General features: G+C 36.1%; 2 long non-coding RNA genes and 1 pseudogene across 3 annotated transcripts in view; 1 reads left to right on the top strand and 2 right to left on the bottom strand.

Annotated features, from left to right (window-relative positions):
• The window catches only part of LOC149790408 (uncharacterized), a 37,006-nt gene extending 35,270 nt beyond the window's left edge, over window positions 1–1,736 (bottom strand). Inside the window, exon 1 of the long non-coding RNA XR_016423836.1 lies at window positions 1,653–1,736. This is a non-coding gene — a long non-coding RNA (uncharacterized LOC149790408). The remainder of the gene's footprint in view (window positions 1–1,652) is intronic.
• Window positions 1,737–1,806: 70 nt separating this feature from the next.
• LOC149790406 (uncharacterized) lies at window positions 1,807–11,133 on the top strand. Its single transcript, XR_016423835.1, has 3 exons — window positions 1,807–1,973; window positions 7,679–7,764; window positions 10,985–11,133. It is a non-coding gene; the product is annotated as an uncharacterized LOC149790406 (long non-coding RNA).
• LOC149790407 (uncharacterized) lies at window positions 3,863–6,362 on the bottom strand (annotated as a pseudogene). The gene is made up of 2 exons (XR_016423834.1): window positions 5,616–6,362; window positions 3,863–5,532 (listed from the first exon to the last, which is right to left on the bottom strand). The product of XR_016423834.1 is annotated as an uncharacterized LOC149790407 (transcript).
• Window positions 11,134–12,749: the final 1,616 nt, after the last annotated feature.

Genomic DNA, 12,749 nt, shown 5'->3' with positions numbered 1-12,749 from the left:
AGGTTTAATTTATCAATTCTTATCGTAATTTTTTCATGTTCAGCATATTTTAAAGATATTTTAAATACATTTTCTCTGGAAAAAATCGGGAGCCAAGACAGACACCGCGTTATAAGCAGGATTGCCAAGTTATCAGGGCGCGAGTTATCAAGGGAGCGGTGTATAATGATCAACATAAAGACAAATCAAACATTTCTAAGTCTTAATTTTGCATCAACTGTAAATATTTTCCAGTAATGTAAGTATATAACGTCTCTGCACCGCCTTTATGCATTTAGTTTTTCTAGTACTTACCATATGTACATATAAAATAAACACTCACAACAAACTTTCAGCAGATGTTTTAAATGACGTAAAAAACTTTACAAAATAACAATGATATTCCACTGTTCTGACAAACTGCTTTATTGAATATTTAACATAATTCATTACAATGTTCGGTACAAATAGGTATTTAAAGAAAACAAAGATACTGTTGTCATTTTAAACTGTGCCAGCTTTACCTGTCTATGCACGTTATTGACCTAATTCGCATATTACCAATGTGTAAACAAACTCAAAATCTTCATTAATTCCAGTATTTATCGACTATTTTAATGCGGTTTTCTTTTCTCTTAGGTGGCTGCATCAAAGAACATAGAGAAACTAAGGGAGGCTTTTCAACTACAGCTAATGTTCAAAGTGAAATTACGAATTCCAGAAGAGCCAACGTCTTATTTGCCAGACATTGATCCAGTCGCAGCTGAGGTGATGGACAATTACATTGACAACATAACTGGAAACACCCCAGCAACAAGTGGTAGTGGAGACTGCCTCTTTAATGCAGTCTCTATAGACCTTTGTGGTAAAAAGTTCAGGAAAATCAAGGGAACAGGTTCTTGGAAAATTACGAACTATCTGAAATGCTTCTAAGTGAAGATGCACCAACAGAAAGAGTACCTTTGGGACACAAAAGTAATATTCACATTGAAGTGAGGCATCGACAGAGTTATGGGGGAAAACGCAATGACGTTCCTGACGACAGTGGGTCATGGGACTCTTTAAACCACTTTAAACCGGGTATTCGTCATAACCATGGACAACAAATTAAAAACATTTTCAAGAAAAATGGTCATTTTTGCCTGAAAAACATCATGGAAAAGGTAACATATGTTTCGATTGATCCTCGACCCACAGATATATTAACTCTTCATCGCTACTACACTAAGCTTTAAGAGGACGAGAGCTACAGGAAGAGAGCTACTGCTGTATTTGGGTAAATCGTTCCGCCGATGAACAAATATGGCATTTAAACAAATGTATTAACCATAAATGGCATAATCAATGCTTCTTCGAGTCAATATCGTCAATATTTACGTAATTGCTAAGGCGATCAGAAGCATACGGATTTGTGCAAAGTTTGAACTAAACTTAGACCTTCGAACAGTTCTGCACCCTCTCCCCATCACCCACATACGCGTTTTTCCATCTGATTTTCCTGCCACTAGGTCAGGAAAAAATGGCGGTGAACAACTTGCTTGTCAAGATTTTGCGTAGTTCCACTATTGCTTGCTGAATACAATGAATATAACGTATTATTTCAACCAATTATGAATACAGGTTATACAAAAGTGTAGTTACCTAGATATCATAAAAAGAAGGTTGATACTTACAGATTCTCTGTAAATCCCTCCAAAAGCTTGTGTGTTTGTCTCAACTACCCTTTCTATTGTTTGAGCGAAGGACGTGGACCTCTTGTGATGTAACGAATCACTACCTCATATCTAAAAATAGAATGTAGCTCCCGCTTCGGACAAACATTACAATATGGTGGCTCAGTACCATTACGTTTCACTGACAGAAGATGATGTTCCTGGTGGAAAATTACCTTATGCTTTGATAGAAAATCACTCAGTGGTGCATCTGAAACGATGGTTACAGTGTAGAGATCTCCGCATCAGTGGAAATCTAAGCGATTTGATCAAAAGCCAAAGGTAAGTAAAATTCAGTGAGTATACTGCGTGCATTCCATTCTTCCAATAGATCGAGCATCGTGCCTATATAATGATATGGTGAAAATTAAATTTTAATTGGTTCGTTTGTTCTACTCAGTTATTATTATTATAGGTGTTATTATTATTATTATTATTATTATTATTATTATTCGTCTATCTTTGCAGGGTCAGACAATGCATAGAAGCAGGAAATAGTCCATTTCTATATCTGTTGATGGTGGTAAATAGTATGATCTCAAACTGAAGAAACTTCAAGAAACTGAGGTACAGCACCAAGACAGACCTAAAGCTTCTGTTCCCCCATCACAGGATGGAATATTTTTCCTTCAGTTGCTCTTCCTAAGCATTTTAATGCAGGACATGTGCACCATCACATTATAGAATAAGTGCAGTTTACAGGACAAACCCAAAATACTGAAGAGAATGAGAATAATGATGATGTGCAGGACTTACATACAGCTAAACCTTTTAATTAGAGGAAGAAACTATTTTAAAAAGTGGCCATGTACAGTCAATGAAAGACTGCGAGAAGAATGTTACATATTATTTAAAAGCAAAAGTCATGGCTTCTTATGTAATGAGTACTATGTACGATACAATGGTACAAATTTCTAAAGACGGTGGGTTTGTTGGAGATGCCTCCTGTACATGCATTGCATCTTCAATGGGCAGGTGTAGCCATGTTTGTGCACTTCTTTTTGCAATGCTGGACTATATTGAAAAGAATGGAACTGATGCTCAAACATGTACATCAAAATATTGTGAATGGAACAAGGGACATAAAAGATATAAGGACCCAAAGTGTGTCAGATGTGAATTATGAAAATATCAAGAAACGAAAAGTCAGTGATGTCATACAGTATGATCCAACACCAGCATACAGTCAGCGTACTCCTCTGAAAGCTGTCACAGATTTGTTAAATGCTATTGAAAGCAACTTCGTCATCATCAGAAAATATATGGCAGTCCATCCTTTATAGGCAAAATGCAGATTATGAACTAGATGCGGAATCAAAAGAACTTCAGTGTGAAAAAAGGAATGCTCTTTTCCAAAACATTTTGTTATCAAGCAGCCCTTACCCACAGGAAATTATAAAGGAGCAGGGAAATGCCGAATGGTATTTGGAGAGGTGCGTTAGGGTCACAGCCTCAGCGAGTAAGACTGTGTCAGCAGCAAGCAACCCAGAGTCTGCGTGTTCCATTTTAAATAAAATTTTGTGGGAGAAGGCTTTAAGGTCTCGTGCAATGTTTGATGGAATAGAGAATGAAAAAAATGCATTCACAGATTATTTAACTAAATCTAGAATGGAAACTGAAGGATTTTCTGCAGTGAAAACAGGATTATGGGTCAATTCCAAGTACCCAGAACTTGCTTGTAGTCCTGATGGATTAGTTTTAGATCCTGGAGAAGAAGAAAAAAATGGCCTGCTTGAAATAAAATGTCCACAGATTCTTCAGGGAAACGATATTAGAAGTTTGATGAACAATTAACCAAGAAGCAGCAAAGTGGCTTCTGTCTGTGAAGATCCAATGGACATATTGAGTTAAGAAAAAAATCACACATATTACTTTCAAATTCAGACACAACTTGGTATAATGGGATTTAAATGGTGTGACTTTGTGGTATGGTCTGATATACATTTTGAAAAAATAAGAGTACAATTTGACCCAGATTTTTTCATTCGATTACAAATGGTTATGTCCAGAATTCTTTGAAATGAGAATTCCATGAAGGCTGATGCCAAAGAGTTGGTGATAAACAAATCAGTATCGAATGATAAATTTCATTTGGAAGAATCTTGACAGCAAGTGAAAGATAATGTATCAATCAATTTAATATTGTACAAGACTAATACAAATTTAAAATATGTATTTGTGAGAAAATGTTTAATGAGGTACAAGATAATATTTACATTGACATGTAGTGTGTGCCTGTAACAGGCTGAAATGTGATTAAGAATACATTTTTGTTTTCAATCAAAGTATCATTATTGTGTGTTTTTATAAAAGCTGCATCTTCCAAAATGTTGTATGCTCTTTATAATTGACAAGTGTATTTTAGAACCTGACATTGTATTTTCTGTTGTGATTTATATGCCAATAAAATTAAATTGTACAAAAATTACCTTCAACAAAGATTTTTCATTTCTCACTCATGGCTGCCTGTAAATTATTAGAAGGTCATTGGCAGATAATCATTTAACAAGAGGTTCCTGGAAATTTACAAGACAACAAATGACATAAACAATTTGAGTTATTATTGATTCCAGACTCAGTGGCATGGTCTTGTGTAATAAATGAAAGCTTTTCACTCTTTTGATTGCCCGTTCCACATGAATTCGATGTTTAGCCACATCTTTGGTTAGTGCCTCCTCTTGTGCAGTGAAAAACTTCCTGTCCCTTAGAAAGGGAGGAATGATAAGTTCAACTTGAATCTCATTAAAAATATTCTTGACATTAAAGCCCCTATCTGCCATCACAACATCTCCAGGGTTCAAATATTTTAAGAATCCAGATTTAAGTACAATTTCCTAGTCAGAAATGGACCCTTCAAAAACACTTCTTACTTACATTATTGCACCAATGGGTGCAACAGCTATGAGTACTTTGTAAGTTGAATGGGCTTTATAGCTGGAATAGAGGTTTCCTTGTCTCTGAAAACTGCTTGATCGCTGAACAAAAAATTCTGTGCAATCAATTATACATCTTATATTCTTGCATTTTTTAAAGGATCTGGACATTTTTTCCTTCACACTGCATCTCTCTGCAAACATGAAATCCTTCAAAGGTAAAAACTGGGTGTACAAAAACTGGATCCATGTTGTTATAATATTTGACACAGTAGCCTTGCTAACACCAAATCTATTGGGTGGGTCCTGTTTAACAAGTCCAAGTTTAAAATGCATCAATGTTATTAGTAAGGCATTTTTGGGTGACAGGCAACAATTTACACCAGAACTGACTTTCGATTTGCTGCTTTTGCTGTACCAATATTTCAAATGTTAGCATGGCTTATAAAGTTCCACAATGTCATAAACTGGACCCATGACAAGCCTGTATAAAATTTACATTTCTAATCATCATCTTCAACTTCTGATATGTCCAAGTGGGTATGGCAAATATGCAGCTGTATTTTTTCGGGTATTTCTATTTTTCAATTTGATGCACTTTGTTAGAGCAAATGAAGCTCCGATTTCAGCAGCATGTTCTCATTTTGTAACAACTTGTTCATTATTCTTAAACTACCATCAAGCATATCCTTGAATATCATTGTCTGGCATCTAACATCATGTGTGCATGGCATTTCACTCACAACGACACTGTCACATGTGCTGTCATTATCATGAGAGCTCGTCATATGTGGGATGGTATCCAGTTGTCTTGGAGAGTCCACATCTGCAAGAGGCATCCCTGGGCTACAAGCCAAATCAAGCAGTGCTTGTGCTATATCCTGTGTGTCCAATTTCAGCTGCTTCTTAGTTTAACTATTTATGTCTCTCTCTTTGGGTGGTTTTCTCTTGTTGCAGAAACGTAGAATCTGTAAAGAAAAACAAATCAGTAAAACAAGGAATGGGAGAGGGTGGACGGTACATGCTGAGAGTAAGTTTTTGTATACTAAACCTTATTCTCAAGTACACATACACACATCAGTGTGGGATCCAATAATGCATGTGATACTCCAACTGCACAAGGTTATTACATCATCATGATAACTACAAACCGCTCCGGTGGCCTAGTGATTATTGCGTCTGCCTCGGATGTGGGAGGTCCATAGCTGCCAACCCTCACGAATTTGGTGTGAATTTCACGACTTTTTCAGCGATTCACGGATTCACGCCACAAGCCAAAAATTCACGAATTCTCCAATCCTCAATTATTTTAAATCTTTAATAAAATAACCGATTTCCCGTTAAGCGCTAGTCGTGATATTCGCAGTTGCCGAAACGGTCCGGTACTCTTGTCGCGATATTAGTAGATCTACAGCCAATTAGTACAGTTGGCCCGGTAGCAAGCATTTTAGCCTATTTTAATCTGTATTTATAAGAGTAGTTTTACAAATGCTTTTGAGAGAAACTGGGGTCTAACCGGAATTTTGCTCCGCGCATGCGTCACCAACACTGATTTGAGTTACGGTTCAGCATCGCATGTACGATTTTGAAAACGTCTTCACCACTTAGAGAAAAGAACTCTATTACTCAAAATGTGAAGTTTAATTTGGAATATATAAAAAATTGGCTGTGCATTCTGACATTAAACATTGATATTCATCATGCTTTTTGCACTCAGTGTGCCATCGCAGAGACGATGTGAGGAAGCACGTCGGTTGCAGAAAACACGTAGAAGTTGGGAAAACTAAGAATTCGCAGATTTCAGCTCCGGAATATTTTAAACAATTGGCGGAAGAAATGCAGGCTACCAACGCTGAAGCATTATTTGTGAGTTTTCTTGTCGAACACAATCTACCTTTATCAGCTGGAGACCATGCTAAACATTTGTTCTGACAAATGTTGCCGGACTCGAAAATCGATTCCAAATTTTCCTGTGGAAGGACCAAAAGTGCTTCAGCTCCTGTGCATTCCTCACAGCAACAGTGCAAGCGAAAGTGTATTTTCTCTTGTGAGGAAGAATAAGACTTTAGGGCCTCTTCAGCTGCAGAAAATTTGTCAGTAATTTTAGTCACCAAGATCAACCAGCCGGCAAGAAGTCTGAACTGTTTAGAAAACAAATTTACGATCAAGCAGTTGAGGAAGTTCAAGTTTGCCACAGTATCATGTCTTGATAAATAAATATTTCTGCATTTATGTAGTGTTTTAGTTTTATATTGCGAATTTGATATAATGTAGTATTTACGGTCAGAGTGGATGGAGTTATTGTCATGGTATTTTTCACGAATTCTTGTCCAAATTCACGACTTTTTATCCCTATTTTCACTAATTGTGAGCCTGGAAGGTTGACAGCTATGGAGGTCGTGGGTTCGATCCCCGGCCAAGTCATACATAGACTTAAAAAATGGAACTAACAGCTGCCTCGCTTGGCGTTCAGAGGTTAGTGTTAGGACTGGTCGGCCTGGTGTCAGGATAATGTGACTGGGTGGGACATCATGCTACATGTCTGCAGCATCATGCCCCAGTGCTAGACATCACTATAAACTGCCACAATGCAGACATCGTAGCGATATGACTGAAAAATTGTTAAAGCCACGTTAAAAATTAAAATCACACACTCATGATAACTACAATGTTTTGTACATTCCATGAAGCAATTAAGGTGGATTCATAAATACTGATGATAAGAAAAATGAATGGGCAAATGGAAACTTAGTCGGGTATCATAATTTTCTTATATTAACTGGGTCTATTTGCAATGTAATTATGTATATGCTAATCAAACAGTGAAATAAATTATGTAAATAATATACACACTAGAATACACCCACCCACATTGCAGGATAATTTTATCACAAGACAAACGTCTTAATAACACATTCATATTCACATGCAGAGTTTCAATATGACAAGGTTATTTATTACACGTTTTTAAATGAAAACATATACATATAAAACAACTTTATTTTTTTTTTATAAGCAGGGGTGTATCTGTCTGGTGCCATAAAGAAAACAAATGAACTGCCGTTCACTGTTGCTGTTAACTAAATGATACTAAGAAATGGTTTCTATTTACAGGTTTATCAAGCTACAAGTATGGTCTCCTTAGACGTAAAAAGATATCTTTTCAGTTTGTGTGTGACCTGTGCAGTTCTAAACCTGAGGTAAGATTTCATTACAAACAAAATATTTTAAGAATAAAGACATGCTACAGTAGCTGGTTCCCATTCGCATTCGATGTACTTAACCGTTTACCTCATACAAACGTCTGGACGCCTCTACTCCATTTGCATGGAAGCGCCTTTTGGCTCCTCTACAAGATTCGCATGGAAGCGCCTTTTGACGCCTGCTGTAAACACCAGCCATTTTGAGCTAGTTTTCGTAGTGCCACCTTCGAGGAAACCCCCCCCCCCCCCATTACATACTACATTAATTTCTGCGAATGACAAGTACGTCAGATCACGTGGTCGCTATTCATGCACTGGTCGATATCTGCTATTTAAAGTAACTGGGTCGTAATCTCCACTCTCCAAAATGGCAGCCACGGATTTCATTCAGTACGTTTGAAGTTTTTACGATTAGAATAACAACCATGAAAGATTCAATTAATTAGGTAAAGTCTCTGATATTGATGTAGGCAGCAATTAGATTTTATAAATTATCAAATTCAGATGACTTAGTGATATTGACGCACACGAAAACCTTGTAAATTTCGAGTATCAGAAATGGCAGCTACAGTTGGTCACGCAGCCTCACTGACATGACGGTGAACGAGTTCTCTCAAGATTTTGAAGCACATAAAAATATTCTTCTGTGAAAAATAATTACACAGCTATAACAATCAGACTTTACTCTTAAATTTTTCCACATATAATGCAGGGATGGTCCTGGCTTTTAAAAAGCTGTCGCCAAAAAAATTGACAACCTCAATATTTTGTCGCCAATTTTCAAAAAGTGTCGCCAGAACAAGTAGTGTACATTTTTTCAAGTGTTAATTTAGTTTATTAATGTAACAGGCAATGAAAATTACAAAAGATGGGTTAGTTAATACTCTAATTACAATAATCATTAACAGATTGTTACAAAGTGTTATATGAAGATCCGTCGTGATTTTAGGGCTACCCACTTGTTGAATGCAGTTTCAAAGTCTAATTTTTCACATCTGTACATGCTGATTCTCATTAAATTCTCGAGAGATGAGATGCAGAGTTTATTTCTGGTGTCAGTTTTTATGAGGTTCATCTTACTGAATCCACGTTCACAGTCTACAGTGCTGACAGGTGACACCAGTAGTCTCTCAGCAGCCCCCCCACCCTTATGGCTAGCTTTACAAAGCTTGAAGTGAATTGCTTCCTAAATCCCAAGAATGATCACTGAATGCTGTATAAATTTTCTCTACAAGCAAAATAGATCTCCATTCCCACGAATGAAACTTACATGAGTCAACACCTGGCAATATTGGACCGTATATATAAGCATAAATTCACACCAATTTAGGGATTCTTTCACTCCTGTATTGTGAGAAATAAATAATTATTATTAATTATGCAAAACTGGTTTTTTTGCTATTTCTTCTTGCGGAGTTTAAGTCTTTGCAGCCATAACACGGATTGATGGCAAAAGGAAAAGATCAATGAGTAAAATGCTGCACTGGCGACAGATATAATTGTGATTGAGATTTTTTCCATTTGCTTTGTATTTATACGCAGTAGTCGGTACTTCAAAGGTTATCAGTTTTCTATGAAGGTTCAGCAAAACTAGTGGTATATGTTTAAAAAAAAAAAACAACAGAAGGATTAGCCATTCAGTTAATTGTATCTGTTCTATTCGCGTCTTCAGAAGTCGGTCAGTTGTACGTATAGTTCGGTAGCGTGATTGACTGTATCACAGCATACAGTACTCAGCCCAGATGTCAGCATAAGCAGATTATGATGTAACAATGCACTCTAAAGATGGGGTTGTCAATACGAACAAAGGATCGTTTGTGTAACAGATTGATTCCAATGCATTGCTTAGTCAAGTTTGTGGCTTCCTTTCATTCTCCCTTTTAATGTATCCAGTCCAAATCCATGATTGTATGTACAGATTAAATAACCCAAAAATCTGTCGCCAAAAACATTGCCTGATGGGATATTTTTGTCGCCAATAAGGAAAAAAATTGCAATTTGCGACATTGGCGAAGCCCAGGCGATCCCTGTAATATATGTGTACCAAAAATGTAAAATGGTTAAAATTGATATTAAACGTAACATACACTAAATTGCTTAACAGTTCACAGGCAGGATTTCATTCAGTACTTACAAAGTTTTCTTGATTAGAATCACAACCACGAAAGATTCAATAACTTAGGTAAAGGCTCTGATATTTATGTAAGCAGCAATTAGTTTTTATTGATTATCAAATTCAGATGACTTAGTGATGTAGACGCAGACGAAAAACGTGGAAATTTCGAGTATGGGAAATGGCAGCTACGGTCAGTCATGCGGCCTCACTGACATGACGGTGAACTAGTTCTCTCTCGATTTTAAAGCAAATAAAATATTCTTCCGTGAAAAATAATTACACAGCTATAACAATCGGACTTTACTCTTAAATTTTTCCACATATAATATATGTGTACCAAAAATGTAAAATTAGTTAAAATTGCTGTTACACGTAACACCACTACATTGCTTAACAATTCACAGGCAGGATTTCATTCAGTACTTACAAAGTTTTACGATTAGAATCACAACCACGAAAGATTCAATAACTTTGGTAAAGGCTCTGATATTTATGTAAGCAGCAATTAGTTTTATTGATTATCAAATTCAGATGACTTAATGATGTAGACGCAGACGAAAAACGTGTAAATTTCGAGTATGGGAAATAGCAGCTACGGTCGGTCACGCGACCTCACTGACATGACGGTGAACGAGTTCTCTCTCAATTTTAAAGCACATAAAATATTCTTCTGTGAAAAATAATTACACGACTATAACAATCGGACTTTACTCTTAAATTTTTCCACATATAATAGATGTCCACCTAAAACGTAAAATGGTTAAAACTGCTGTTAAACGTAACACCACTACATTGCTTAACAATTCACAGGCATGGCTATGCGTATGTGGTCGGCTAGGTAACAGGTGTTCTATTTATAGCGTGCTGCACTTTGTCACTAAGCTCTATGAGATAACGGGTTAAGCTATGATTAAATACAAAATGCGAACAAAACGTGGATCGCTGCCTACATTCTCCCTATCACAAATGCTGGAAGATTAGTAAAAATAATTTTTCTTGTATCAAATATTTCGTTGTTTTTCTTGGGCTACACGACGTTCCATTCTAGTAAGCGTTCTTATGTGTACTATTTTAATTTTTAAATATTAATACTGTTTACAGGCAGATGGCTACGATGGTGAAATGGACTTAAGCGGCATACCAAATACATCTGACAGATTTGAAATGTATGCCGGTACAGCACGGGGGCAGATGGAGAGCACGAGAAATTTGACGTCGATTTCTATCAATAAAGAGGATATTTCGACAAGGTGAATGTTATTTTATTTATTAGAATCATACGGGTGCTTGCATACGTCTTTATGTGTAAATACCATATTCGATATAGTTAAACTTGGTTTTCTCTATATTTGCTTGTATGTTTTCAACATTTTCTGACAAGTTCAGACATATTTCTAATTACAGGCTGGATAGAATTCAACAAGTGAATGAGTTTATGGGCAACAATGAGATAATATGTATATTTGTATTTCAGTTTCGTATAGCAGTAGCTGATGTTTTACTTGCATGCATTAAAAAAAAAATCATAGATAGTTACTGTTTAGAAGTATATTTTTGCACATCATAATTTGACATCTATACCTTGTCATGAGATGTAATTTTGATTAGTGATGTGTGTTGATTTAAAAATGCAAATACATGCTTCATATTTCAAAAATATAAATCTCTGAAACCATTTTTATATCTCTTTATTGTTAATTACAATTAACATTCCTCGCCCCTCCTCCTGTCTTTTCATTGCTCGCGATATTTCGGGCTATTCTGTGCACAGCTTTGAAAAGATGTAATGTATAACGATCAGGCTATAGAAATGAAATACATTAATTTGGACTGTTTCTGTCAGCAGTTCAGTTGAGTAATTAGGACCCGATTTATAGCTAGTTTTACAAAATTCAAAGTAACAATAAATGGCAGAAGATAAAAAGCCAATTAACCCGAGCTTGAAAAAAATGAGTAAAGTTCAACATTTAAAAATACAGAAAATAATAGAAATTACAGATGGAACAATCATTTTAAACAATCCGGAACCATTTCTCAAGAAGATTAGAAAAGAGTACAGGGGAATTACACATAGTGGATATACCCATGGAAATTCCACTGGAAGCCATGGTAAGACTCCAACAAAAATGCCAAACTAAAGTGAGTAGAGCAAGATTATACACTATCCCTGGATACACAATAATGAACTGAACCACACTACTGAAAATAGAAAGAGACAAACTATACACCATCAAGAAAGTGTTCTTCTAACCCTTTTTTTATATTTTTTTTTAAGCAAAAAAGAAGTGGTATCAGGGATGCGTTTTTCATCGGAAATGTCACAAATGTGGAAACATGGGGCACACGTCGAAGAGGTGCAGAATACAACAAGAAATAAAAAACAGCAACAAGTACAACAGACACACCAGATCAGTGAGATAACAATATTCCCAACAAACAAGAGAAACAAGAGTATAGACAGCAGACGATTCAAATACAAAATGACATGCAACAACAACAACCAACACCAGTAAGGACACAAGAATGCAGACTGCAACTGACTCGGCAACAGAACAAATAACAACAACAACCAGCAGGCAAACAAAAACAAGAGGAACAAAAAGAAAAACAACAGAACCAGCAACAAGAGCAAATAATAGCAACAACTAAGGATTTAAGAGATGAACAACAAAAACAACAAAAAAGACAGCAAAGAGAAGAAAAAGACCAACAACGAAAACATAAAGAAAACCTCAGAAAAACAGGTGAACAGAGAAGAAGAAGGTGTAATTATCAACAAGCCATGAACTTGAAAAAGACCTATCAATATCAACATCGAAAGAAAGTGAAAAAAAAAAGGGAAAAAAATTACAAGCTTTCACACGAA

This window comes from Sinohyriopsis cumingii, chromosome 10 (assembly GCF_028554795.1).
Source record: "Sinohyriopsis cumingii isolate HCF-2022 chromosome 10, ASM2855479v2, whole genome shotgun sequence".
Classification (NCBI taxonomy): Eukaryota; Metazoa; Mollusca; class Bivalvia; order Unionida; family Unionidae; genus Sinohyriopsis; species Sinohyriopsis cumingii.
Note: the sequence above shows the minus strand (reverse complement) of the source record. Positions and strands in the feature narration are given on the sequence as shown.